Below are 13,592 nucleotides of genomic sequence, written 5' to 3'. Positions count from 1 at the left end.
CTTGAAAGCTTGGATTAAACTCTTTGCGTGGATGTTCTCCTCAGGCTCCCAAGAATTCTCTTCCGGGCCATAATCTTTCCATTTGATTTCCTATAATCCAAGATAGCTTCAATTTCAAATTCTTCCTCGCCATCCACTATTACAGGGTCTGGAGGATTCACATTCCGGTCAGGAAAAGGATTGGGGACAAAGGGTTACAGCAGGGAGACGTGAAAAACAGGATGGATCTTGAGTGAATCCAGGAGCTCTAGCTCATAAGCCACCTCGTTAGGCCCTTTTCCTGTAAAAAGGAAAATTAAGAATTTGGGACCCAACTTCTTGGAGGGACAAGTCAATTTAAGGTTTGCAGAGGACAACCATACACAGTTACCAGGTTCGAGCACCAATTCACCCCGCTTCTTCCTGTCGAACACTTCCTTATTTTGCTCCTGGGATCTTGCCATGGTCTTCTGTAATAACTGATTGTTCGAGGAGAAAAAATTTATTGTTTCCAGGACTGCTGGCACAGAACATTCAGGAATGGAATTGGGAAGGAAGGCTGGATGGAAACCGTAATTGGCAAAAAACTGACTTTGCTTAGTAGCAGAATGCATAGAATTATTGTAAGCAAATTCGGCCAAAGGAAGCAGTGTGACCCAGTCATCTTGAGAAAAGGATGAAAAACAGCGCAGATATTGCTCGAGGGTCTGATTGGTCCTCTCGGTCTGACCATTCGTCTGAGGGTGGTAAGCGGTGGAGAATGATAGTGCAATTTCCAGGGCTTTACACAGTGCTCTCCAAAACCGCGAGTAAATTGCACTCCGTGGTCAGAAATATATTGGCCAGGATTCCCTGAAGTCTAATTATTTCCCTGACGAACATTTGGGCTGTTTCAGAAGCCGAATGAAATGGGCCATCTTTGTGATCTACCACCACAAAGATGGCAGTATGCCCAGTCCCCGGGGGTAGGTCGACAATGAAATCCATAGACAACATCTTCCAAGGCCTGTCCGGATTTGGCAGAGGTTTCAATAATCCCCAGGCTCTGGACCTACAGGTCTTGTTCCGAGCACAAGTGGTGCAGGACTCCACGTAACTCCTACAGTCTCTAAGTACTTGGGGCCACCAGAAAGTGCTCGGCAGTTTTAGAGACACCAAAGTGCCCTGCGAGTGCATGGTCATGGCAAAGTTCAAGGATAGACACCCGTAAGCCTTCAGATACAAAGATTTTGCTCCCGTACCAGAACAGTCCATCTCTAGCCTGTAATTCTGTTCCAACGGTGGGTGCTCATCCAACTGAAGCTTGCTTCAACCGCATGAGCAGATCTTCCTGTAGCAGGAGGAAGTTCCCTGGGGCCAGGATAGTGTCAGGGGGCGAAGTTTCCTCGGATTTGTGGAACATCCTGGAGAGAGCATCGGGTTTCGTGTTTTTTGGAGCCCGGCCGATAAGTAACATGGAACGAGAACCTGGAAAAGAACAGGGCCCACCTGGCTTGTCACGGTCTCAGCCCCTTTGCAGACTTCAGGTATTCCAGGTTCTTGTGATCTGTGTAGATCAGGATAGGATGAGCGGCTCCTTCTAACAGGTATCGTCATTCTTCCAGGGCAGATTTTATGGCCAGTAATTCCCGATCACCTACATCATAATTCTTCTCCCCGGGGGACAGTTTTCGGGAAAAGAAGGCAACTGGGAACAGCGAGGCTTTGGTACCTTGTCGTTGGGAGAGAACAGCTCCAACTGTGATTTCTAAGGCATCTACCTCCAGGACAAATGGCAGAGAAGAATCAGGATGTTTCAGGACATCAGCGGAAGTGAACAGTCTCTTGAGGGACTCGAAAGCGGCTTGAGCTTCTGGGGACCAGTGAAAACGCACCCCTTGCTTGGTTAGTTGCGTAATAGGGCAGATGATAGCGGAGAGCCCCTTGATGAATTTTCTGTAAAAATTGGTGAAGCCAACAAAACGTTGGACCCCTTTCTTGTCTGTGGGAGCTGGTCAGTCAAGAATTGCAGAAATTTTCTGTGGGTCCATCCTTATTCCTTCTACAGAAATAATTAAGCCCAAAAATGAAATGCTTTCTTGTTCAAAGGCACATTTCTCAGCCTTGGCATACAGTCCATGTTGTCGGAGCCGGGCTAGGACACATTTAACATGTTTACGGTGAGAGTCCAGAGAGGGGGAAAAAATGAGGATGTCGTCTAAGTAGACTATGACAAACAAATCCAAATAGTCCCGGAAGACATCATTTATGAAATACTGAAAGGTAGCGGGGGCATTACACAATCCAAGGGCATCACCCAGTATTCAAAATGCCCAAAGCGGGTACGAAAAGCTGTCTTCCACTCGTCCCCACTTCTGATACGGACCAGATTGTAGGCCCCTCTGAGGTCCAGCTTAGTGAAGGTAGAGGCAGTTCCCAATCTCTGAAATAACTCTGGTACCAGAGGAAGCGGGTAACGGTTTTTAACTGTTATGTTGTTTAACTCTTGAAAGTCTACACAGGGCCAGAGGGTATGGTCTTTTTTTCCACAAAGAAGATGCCCGCACCTGCTGGGGAAATGGAAGGTCGAATTAAGCCCTTCTTTAGGTTTCCGTCAATGTAAATTTTCAGGGTCTCCTGTTCCAGTTCGGTCAGTGGAAAAATCCTGCCAAAGGGAACTTCGGCTTCGGGAAGAAGTTCAATGGGGCAGTCATATACCCGATGGGGAGGCAAGGCTTCTGCCCCCTTTTTACTGAAGACGTCTAAATAGTCATGATACACTTCAGGAACTGCTCGGCGGAGTTCAGAATCAGAGTCCAGACATAATAGAGCAGGGGATTCACCAGAATTCTTCAGGATACAGTACTGCTGGCAATACGGAGAGAGGAATTTGATCTCCCGGTAACCCGGTTTATAGCAGGTGTGAGGGGTTAGCTCGGTAGCGGGTGTGTGTGACCCCCTGGATGGGTTCACAACACAAAGTCAGGCACAGCAGACAGCGGTGTAGGTTCAAAAAACAAAAGATCCGGTTTATTTCTGCTACATGCAGTGATACATAAACAGCCAAACAAAATAAAACAAGAAAATAAATCCTGGTCAGCTTGACCTCTAACTACACACGTAGACTCCCTGTCTAACAACTGGGTGCAGCCTTGTGCTGCCCCAGTCCCTGTCTCTATTGTAGGGGTTTGCCACACAGGCGTTAACTCACCGCACAGAACAGATCTCAGACTCCCCAGTCTATACACACAAAACTGGTTCCAGGATGGAGCATCTCCCTATGCATGCTGGGTTTTTTTTGTAGAGGCCTTAATGAGCCCACTTACTACAGCTGGGCTCATTAACTCTTCCCCTCTAATTGTAAAAGTCTGCATAAAGCCTGAATCTAGGACACACATATTTCCCATCCTGAATACAACCAGGTGATTTTTCCTGCGTGCTGCCACATACCCCCCCCCCCTCTTGTTTCAACCTTGGGGTTGTAACACAAGCAGCCAGACACGCATGTATCCGAGACAAAGCATCCACATTCCCCATTTTAACACCAGGGCGATGCTTAACTGTAAAGTTAAATTCCTGTAGGGCCAGGAACCACCTATTTACCCTTCTATTGGTCTCCTTGTTTTGAGCCATCCACTTTAAAGGAGCGTGATCAGTCACCAGGTCAAAGTGCCTACCTAGCAGATAGTACCGAAGGGAATCTAGAGCCCACTTCACTGCTAAACATTCCTTCTCAATCGTGGAGTAATTTACCTCATGGGACTTCAACTTCCTGCTGAGGTAAATGACTGGGTGCTCTTCCCCGTTCCAGACCTGGGATAACACTGCTCCTAACCCAACGTCTGATGCATCAGTTTGTACAACAAAGTCCTTAGAGAAGTCTGGTGAGTACAACACTGGCTGGCTACATAAGGCTGTTTTTAAGGACTGAAATGCTTCCTCAGCCTCTGGGGACCATTTAACCATAACCGACTCTTTCCCTTTTGTCAGGTTGGTGAGGGGCACAGCCTGAGAAGCAAAATGGGGAATGAATCGTCGATAATAGCCAGCGATTCCCAGAAAGGCTCGTACCTGTTTCTTGCTGTTGGGACGTGGCCAACTCTGTATGGCCTCGACTTTATTGACTTGGGGTTTTATCACCCCCCTCCTAATAGTGTACCCAAGATATTTGGCCTCCTCCTGTCCAATGGTACACTTCTTTGGATTGGCCGTAAACCCAGCTTCCCGGATAGAGTCTAGGACTGCTTGTACTTTTGGCAAATGTGAGACCCAGTCTGTGCTATGGATAATCACATCATCCAGGTAAGCTGCAGCATATTTCTGGTGGGGCCTCAGAATCTTATCCATTTTCCGCTGGAATGTTGCCGGTGCATTCTGTAACCCAAACGGCATTCTCTTATATTGGAATGCCCCATCTGGGGTTACAAACGCAGTTTTCTCCTTGGCCGACTCGGCCAGGGGAATTTGCCAATACCCTTTGGTGAGATCAAGAGTTGTCATATATCGGGCTGTTCCCAGCCGGTCAATCAACTCATCTATACGTGGCATGGGGTAGGTGTCAAATTTTGTAACTTTATTTAATTGCCTAAAATCGTTACAAAACCGCCAGCTCCCATCAGGTTTGGGCACTAGTACGATAGGACTGGACCAGTCACTCTGGGACTCCTCTATCACACCCAATTCCAGCATCCTTTGAACCTCCCCACGTATTGCCTCCCGTCGGGCCTCTGGTATTCTATAAGGTTTTAGTTTTACCCTTTCTCCTGGCGGGGTGATAATGTCATGCTCTACGCCAGATGTTTGTCCCGGAAGCTCAGAGAAAATCTCTTTGTTACGAAGTACAAACTCTTTAACCTCCTGTTGTTGGGGTTTCGATAAGGTGTCTGCTATTCCAACCTCAGGAACTAAGCAATCAGGCTGTACTTGTGACAAAGTCTCTGCGACTAGGGATTCCCTATCCCTCCAGGCTTTCAGCAGATTGACGTGATAGATCTGCTCCGGCTTTCGCCTTCCTGGCTGTCTAACCCTGTAGTTTACCTCACTAATTTTTTCAATTACTTCATATGGACCTTGCCATTTGGCCAGAAATTTGCTTTCAACCGTAGGGACTAGCACCAAGACCCTATCCCCCGGGGAAAAAGTACGGGTCTTGGCCCCACGGTTGTACACTCTCTGCTGTGCTAACTGCGCTTGGGTTAAATGTTCCTTTACAATTGGCATTACCTGTGCAATTCTATCTTGCATCAGGGCGACATGCTCAATCACACTCCTGTGAGGAGAACTCTCATTTTCCCAAGTTTCCTTGGCGATATCCAGCAGCCCTCTTGGGTGTCTCCCATAGAGCAACTCGAAGGGTGAGAAACCCGTAGAGGATTGGGGTACCTCCCTAATGGCAAACATCAGATAGGGTATTAGACAGTCCCAATTCTTTCCATCTCTATCCACCACCTTCTTTAACATTTGTTTTAGGGTTTTGTTGAATCTTTCAACCAACCCATCTGTTTGGGGGTGATACACAGATGTACGCAATTGTGTCACTTTGTACAACTTGCATAGTTCCTTCATAACCCTGGACATAAAGGGTGTACCTTGGTCCGTAAGCAGTTCCTTACAAATACCCACGCGGCTAAAAACCAGAGATAGCTCTTTGGCTATGGTTTTGGCCGAGGTATTTCGAAGAGGAATTGCTTCCGGATAACGGGTGGCATAGTCCAATATAACCAAAATGTACTGATGCCCCCTAGCGGACTTCATTATCGGACCTACCAAATCCATTGCGATCCTTTCAAAGGGGACCTCAATGATAGGAAGAGGTACCAGCGGGTTACGGAAATGTGGCATAGGTGCCGACTTCTGACACACAGGGCAGGAGGAACAATAATTTTCTATTTCCTTCATGACCCCAGGCCAATAGAATCTCTGCAGTACCCTCTCTCTGGTTTTCTCGGCCCCCAGATGATCTCCCAGAATGTGCCCATGGGCCAATTCTAACACCAACTTCCTGTAAGGTTTGGGCACCACAAGTTGCTCAATGGTTTCTTCTGCCCTTTGAGCCACTCGATACAGCAGGTCCCTTTCCACAGTGAAGTACGGGTAAGTGCAAGTCTTATCTGGGTTCACTAACTCGCCATCTATTTTCACCACATTTTCCCGTGCCTTTATTAGGGTGGGGTCTTTTAACTGTTCTGTGGCAAAATTTTCCCTGTGAACCTCAAGATCCGAAAACTCCACAGACGGCATGTTTTCATCTGAGGATGTTGGCTCCTCCCCAGTTTCTCGAGTTTCCCCTGCCAATACCGACAAGGGAAATTCAGGAGAGTCCTCACCACTCCCAGAGGAATTCTGGTCATCTTCCTGGTTTATAGGGGCACCAATGGGGGCCTCAGGACAATCCCAGAGTTCCCAGAATTTTGGAAAATCCCTTCCCACAATAGCATCATGTGGTAACTGAGACACTAACCCCACCTGATGAGAGAGGTTACCTTTGGGGGTCTCAAAAAACACTGAAGTTACAGGATACTCTCGGGTGTCCCCATGTACACAAATAACAGCCACCCTGTTCTTCCCAGAGACCTCTGTAGTAACTAATTCAGCTTTTATCAATGTTACCAGACTACCTGAATCTAGCAACACATCAACATGTCTACCATTAATACACATTTTACATAAATGTTTCTCAGGTCCCCGAATGGCAGTGCATGCAACTGTCGCAAACAGCGACTGGCGTCTCTCCCTTATAAAGTCATATTGCATAGGCTCATCCACAACTGGGCAATTGGCTGCAATATGTCCCTCTTGCCGGCAGCGGTAGCAAATAATCTTTTTCGCTGCCTCTTGCAGCATGGGCTTCCTGGGCTGCTCCCGCCAGACCTTAGGTAGAACTCCCACCCTCTCACTCTCTCCACCCTCACCCCTTGGAGTCATCTTACCCGCCACTGGGGATGATCTGGTCTTAGGATGGAAAGTCCGTGAGTCCCTGGAAGAGGTGGTCAAGTTCTCTGTAGCCAAGTACCTCTCAACCAGATCCACAAGTTTATCTGCATTTTCTGGGTCTCCATGGCTTACCCATTTTTGGATGGCAGTAGGAAGAGCTCTCAGGAAACGATCCATAACCACACGTTCCACAACGTTTGGTGCGGTCAAAATCTCTGGCTGCAGCCACTTCCTGCTCAGGTGAATGAGATCATACATTTGAGACCTGGGAGGTTTTCCAACCTGAAAAGTCCAGTTATGCACACGCTGAGCCCGGACTGCCAGGGTGACACCCAGCCGTGCCAATATTTCTGCTTTTAGCACCACATAGTCTTTTGCTTGGTCAGGCTCTAGGTCATAATAAGCTTTCTGCGATTCCCCAGTTAACAGAGGGGCCACCAGTCCAGCCCATTGCTCTTTAGGCCACTTTTCCCTTTCAGCAGTCCTTTCAAATGTGGTCAAAAACACCTCCGGATCATCCTCTCCAGTCATTTTTGTCAGTAAACGGCTCACACCAAAGGATGCGGTATTATTGTACCCACTTGCTTCATTGGTCTGCGGACGTTGCTGTATCAATGTCTCTATTTGCTGTTGAAAATTCTGCTCTTGCTTCTGCAACAGGTCTATGAAGCGGGCTTCAGATCGCTGCTGGGCTTGTTGCTGAGCTTCCAAACTCTGCTGCAAAGTTGCATTTGTCTGCTGCTGATTTGCATTTGCCTGCTGCTGGGCTTGTTGCTGAGCTTCCATACTCTGCTGCAAAGTTGCATTTGTCTGTTGTTGAGCTGCAAGGCTCCTTTGTAAACCCGCATTTGTTTGCTGCTGATTTGCATTGGCTAGAGCCAGCTGTCTCAGTATCTCCTCCATGCTGGCCTTAAAAAAAAAAAAAAACTGCTCGCATTCTCCACCAACTGTGAGGGGTTAGCTCGGTAGCGGGTGTGTGTGACCCCCTGGATGGGTTCACAACACAAAGTCAGGCACAGCAGACAGCGGTGTAGGTTCAAAAAACAAAAGATCCGGTTTATTTCTGCTACATGCAGTGATACATAAACAGCCAAACAAAATAAAACAAGAAAATAAATCCTGGTCAGCTTGACCTCTAACTACACACGTAGACTCCCTGTCTAACAACTGGGTGCAGCCTTGTGCTTCCCCAGTCCCTGTCTCTATTGTAGGGGTTTGCCACACAGGCGTTAACTCACCGCACAGAACAGATCTCAGACTCCCCAGTCTATACACAAAAAACTGGTTCCAGGATGGAGCATCTCCCTATGCATGCTGGGGTTTTTTTGTAGAGGCCTTAATGAGCCCACTTACTACAGCTGGGCTCATTAACTCTTCCCCTCTAATTGTAAAAGTCTGCATAAAGCCTGAATCTAGGACACACATATTTCCCATCCTGAATACAACCAGGTAATTTTACCTGCGTGCTGCCACACAGGGTTATGGGCCTGCAACCATGGCATGCCAAGAATGATTGAGAATAATGGAGATGAAATAATGTCCAAGCAAAGCAGTTCTTAGTGCAGGTTGGAGATGGAAGCTGAAAGGGGAGCAGTCTCTTGTGTAACTGGTCCAGATTTTATTGTTGAGCCATCAGCCAGGTGGATAGAGAGTCCTTGAGCCTTGTACAGCAGAGGAATTTGATGTTTACTGGCAAAAGAAGAGTCCATGAAACAACTACAAGCCCCGGAGTCAATGATAGCGGGGACTTGCAAAGTCCTTCCTGGGAGCGACAGAAAGGGCGAGGTGAGAAGAGGTCTTAAGCCAAGCAGTAGTAGCACCAGACAAGACAGACATGCACTTACGGAGCTTGGTAGGGCAGTTCCTGACATAGTGCCCAGGTTCTCCGCAGTAAAGGCACAAGTTGACCCGACGACGTTGGCGTTCCTCCATTGTGAGAGCAGGGTGAAGAACTACGAGCTGCATAGGTTCGGAAGTATCAGGTGCCGGAGCAGGACTGGGAGTGGGAGCTGGATGGGAGTAGTTAGGTACCCGAGGCAACATCCAGGAGGGGCGAGTAGACCCAGCACCTCTTTCAGCTCTTCGCTCCTTCAGCCGTCGATCAATTTGAATGGCAAGGTTAATCAAGGCATCCAAGGTTTGTGGGAGAGTCCCATGCAAAACTGGTAGCGGAGGGCCGCATCGTTCCAGTCTATATCTGTACTCCAATGGCAGAATTCAGCGACATAGTCCTCTACAGCCCTACACCCTTGCTGGAGGGTATGCAGGGCGGCTTCAGCCGTTGCAGAGAGTTGAGGGTCCTCGTAGAGCTGGGCCATCATATCAAAGAAGGTAGTCAGGTTAGTTAAGACCTCAGCTTTCTGTTCCAGTAAACAATGAGCCCAAGCTTGAGGATCTCCCAGGAGCAAAGACACCACAAACCCCACTTTGGTGGCCTCAAGAGAAAAGGTGCGAGGTTGTAGGGCAAAGTACAGTTCACAAGAGTTCCGGAATTCCCTGAATTTACTTCGTTCTCCAGAAAACTTTTCAGGTGTGGGGACCCTGGGTTCAGGAGGCAACATAACTACTATCGGAGAAGAGGTGCTGGAGGCAGAAGTGGACGGAAGAGGATGCCCCTGGGTGGTAGTGGGTGAAGTAAGAGCTTGGACCTTTTCTTCCAAACGAGTGTATCCTTCCTGGAGACTCTTGACAGCCTGGGTAAGACCTGCCAGATGCAGACAAAGTTCGTCCATGGAAGAGGCTCCCTGCACGGGCTCGGTCATGGCTGTCTGATACTGTCACGTACCTGGTGAGAGAGCCCGACCTGCAGGAAGAGACCTCTCTTGCGGCTCCGACTCAAGGGCCCTGGTAGAGTATACAGGAAGCACTAGAGTCCGGAGTGGCACGAGTGCCTGACAGGATCAACAGCAGCGGAGAGATCCGGAGCCCAGGAAGAACTTGTAACGGGACCACCAGCTGCATCAGGAGACGGCTGGAACCGGAACGGAACAGGATCAGCAGGCCGGTGCAGCAGGCTGGGGCAGAGCGGGTAGCTGGAAATGGAACACAGATGCAGGAACTCTGGCAGAAGCAGGACTGCAGGCAGGAGCTGGAACCACAACTGCGGGTAGAACAGCAGAGAGGCACCAGGAACCAGGATGCTGGCAGCAGAGAAGTCAGACAAGCCGGGTCGGAGGTCAGGCGGTCAGCGAAGGTACCAAGGATAAAGCAGGAGGATAGTCGGACAAGCCGGGTTGGTAAACAGGCAGGCAGCAGAGGTATCAAAGGATTAAGCAGAGGGGCAGTCAGACAGGCCGGGATCAGGTGCAGGCGGATAGCAGGAATGGTAGGTAGACAAGCCGGGTCAACAAGGTCACAGAAGGCAGGTTCTCAGGGTCAGGATACTCGCACGCTGTAGATCAGACAGCAAGAGGTAAATGTGACAGACTGGTTTAAATAGCCCGCCTGGCACCAACAGGCGTGCGCGCAACCGGGTGCACGTGCGCACCCGCGCACAGGCGCACGCACACGCGAACGCACGGAGGAAGGTCCAGACTGATCCCTGCTGGCAGGATCTTCCTGACAAATAGCAAGTGTCCAGACCCAATTCCCAAGTGCAGCCAATCTGTTAGTATGACTTCAGAATTCTGTCATGGGGGGATGCCTAACACAGGGATCCAGCACAGAGTAAACAGATCAATGGGCTGCACTGAAGGAATCAGGCTCAAAGGCAAGTGAAAATATATATATATATATATATATATATATATATATATATTTATTAAAGATAAAGACATGTGTAAACCAAACACAGCAAACCAAGAACAAGCAAGAATGCAAATACTACACAGCAACCCCAAAACCATATACCGTATATACTCGAGTATAAGCCGAGATTTTCAGCCTCTTTTTTGAGGCTGAAAGTGCCCCCCTCGGCTTATACTCGAGTCATCGCTGTCTGCCCGCTCGATCAGCGTGTCGAGCAGACAGACAGCGGCCATTCTATAGTTCAAAAGCCGCGCCTCCGGCTCCGCCTTCGCCTGTGATAGGCGGAACACTGAATTTCCCAGCAGCCTGTGTTCCGCCTATCACGTACATCGTATCATCCTCGTACGGACGAGGATGATACGATGTACGTGATAGGCGGAACACAGGCTGCTGGGAAATTCAGTGTTCCGCCTATCACAGGCGAAGGCGGCGGCGCAGCTTTTGAATTTTACAATGGCCGCCGAGGCGCCGACGAACGAAGAGGGCACGGGACGGAGGCAAGGCAAGGCACGGCACGGGACGGGACGGGACGGGACGGAACGGAGGCAAGGCACGGCGGCGAGGCACGGAGGCAAGGAGGCTCGGCACGGGACGGAGGCTCGGGACAAAGGCTCGGGACACAGGTAGGCTGGACACACACACACACACACACACACACACACACACACACACACACACACACACGGATGGATACACACACACACAGGGATGGATGGATGGATGGATGGAGACACACACACACAGGGATGGATGGATGGATGGATGGAGACACACACACACAGGGATGGATGGATGGATGGACACACACACACACAGGGATGGATGGATGGATGGAGACACACACACACAGGGATGGATGGATGGAGACACACACACACAGGGATGGATGGACGGACACACACACACACAGGGATGGATGGACGGACACACAGGGATGGACGGACACACACACAGGGATGGACAGGCATGTCTTACCCTCGGCTTATACACGAGTCAATAAGTTTGCCAGTTTTTTTGGGGGTAAATTGGGGGCCTCGGCTTATATTCGGGTCGGCCTATACTCGAGTATATATATATATATATATATATATATATATATATATATATATATATATATATATATATATATATATGTATGTATGTATGTATGTATATATATATATATATATATATATGTATATATATATATATATATATATATATATGTATATATATATATATACACACACACACACATATAAATTTTTTACAAGCGCTTGAAACACTTTTAAAATGTAAGTGTGTTACTTTTTAATAAATTTTCGTTGCTATATGGAGTTACGCTATATGGTCTTCTCTCTCTATCCTCTCCCATTATATCGGTATAAATTGGATCCCTGTGTGGAGACGGACCCCTTTTGAAAGGTTCGTGGACGCAGTTCCAGATATTGCATCCCAGGTTGTCAGCTGACACTTCTAAGCTCTTTTGACTCATAGAACGTACGTTCGTTTGGGTCTGAGCTATTCGGTAAGCTCACATCTTTATAGGTGGTGGGAATGTCACAGTAGTGATTGTGCGTCAACATAATTCTCTTCTTTGAGTTTTTGAAGAAACGCCCATATCCATCCAAGTGGGATTTTTTGTACGTTCAACGTTTTCACCTAAAGACTTTTTTCACATGCTTTATGCTTATCTATGTTGTATTAATTATGTTTTCTGTGCAGGTTCATCACTAGCCTAGCTTCAGGTTTACATATGTGAAATGTTAATATCTGCACGGGTCATTAATGTGTAGCACTAATCACACTCTGTGTATTTTTGAATTTGATATTATCACATTGTTTTGTAATTTTAGTTAATATTTTTTTAGTATAGGTCACCAGTTCACTACAGTGTCATTTCATGTAGGTTTATATGTCTGGGGGTCCTGACATGTTCTAACCAGACTATCATCTTTAGCGTTACACTTTATATACCTATTTACTTTTAGAAACAGATTTATCTGTTTGTTGTGTTAGCTGCTTGATTTTGCTTATTTTAAGAGCTTTTAGGCAGCGCAGTGTTCTTTTGCGTGTACACTTATAATATACTTTCTTTCAAATATAGAAAGCATATTATAGTGCACTGCATGCAGTGCTGCTGACCGATTATGCAGCTGTCATTTCTCAGTGTAGGGAGGGACAGTTTTTTTGGAGCAGGGACAGTCTGCAATTCACTAGCTACTAGCTAGTTACTATTAGGTCCACAAAGGTCCTTTTAAGGACTGGTATAGGTGTACTATTTGGTGTGCAGTATATAGGGGTGTAATACACGTATAAAATAGTTGCACATATAGAAAGCATACTATAGTACATTTACACTGTGCAGCATTGTGACTGCTGAGCGGTTCTGCAGCGATACTACAAAGAGTGACAAATGCAATTAGAAAAAAGTATTATAACTGGTGTGATAGACCAGTGCCCCCCCAAAACGACACATGGAAGCGGGGTGTTATATACCTTCTTCCACATATACTGCACTTCTCTAGAGACTTTTGTCACAGGGTCATTTAAAAAATGACAGGCACAGGAAGAGGCAGGCCCTTCCGCAGGGGTGGTAGGGGTAGGGCAGGAGCAACAGGCTTGAGCCAAAGTGGCAAATTGCAGAAGGTGCATTAGATTACGTCAAATGATGCACCAGACTTGGTTGAGTGGCTCACTCAGCCTTACTCTTCTGCACCCTCCTCATCCTCTCGATCTGCACCCTCTTCTTCACTCTCTGCTGTGTGCACCCCCAAAGACACTACCACCAACACCACCATATACCCTCCGCTTGAGTCACAGGAATTATTTTCCGATCCATCTCAAGACATTTCCGATGAGCAGCCACTCTTGGCATTGGATCAGGAAGAGGAGGTAGCAACAACCGCCACTCAGCAGTCTGACGACAGTACCCAGATCAGCCCAAGGAGGAGGTTGATCCCCGGTGTTGCTGC

This window comes from Lithobates pipiens, unplaced genomic scaffold (assembly GCF_037356315.1).
Source record: "Lithobates pipiens isolate NorthernLeopardFrog02 unplaced genomic scaffold, aLitPip1_a1.2 Scaffold_13, whole genome shotgun sequence".
NCBI lineage: Eukaryota > Metazoa > Chordata > Amphibia > Anura > Ranidae > Lithobates > Lithobates pipiens.
This window is presented reverse-complemented; position numbering follows the sequence as displayed.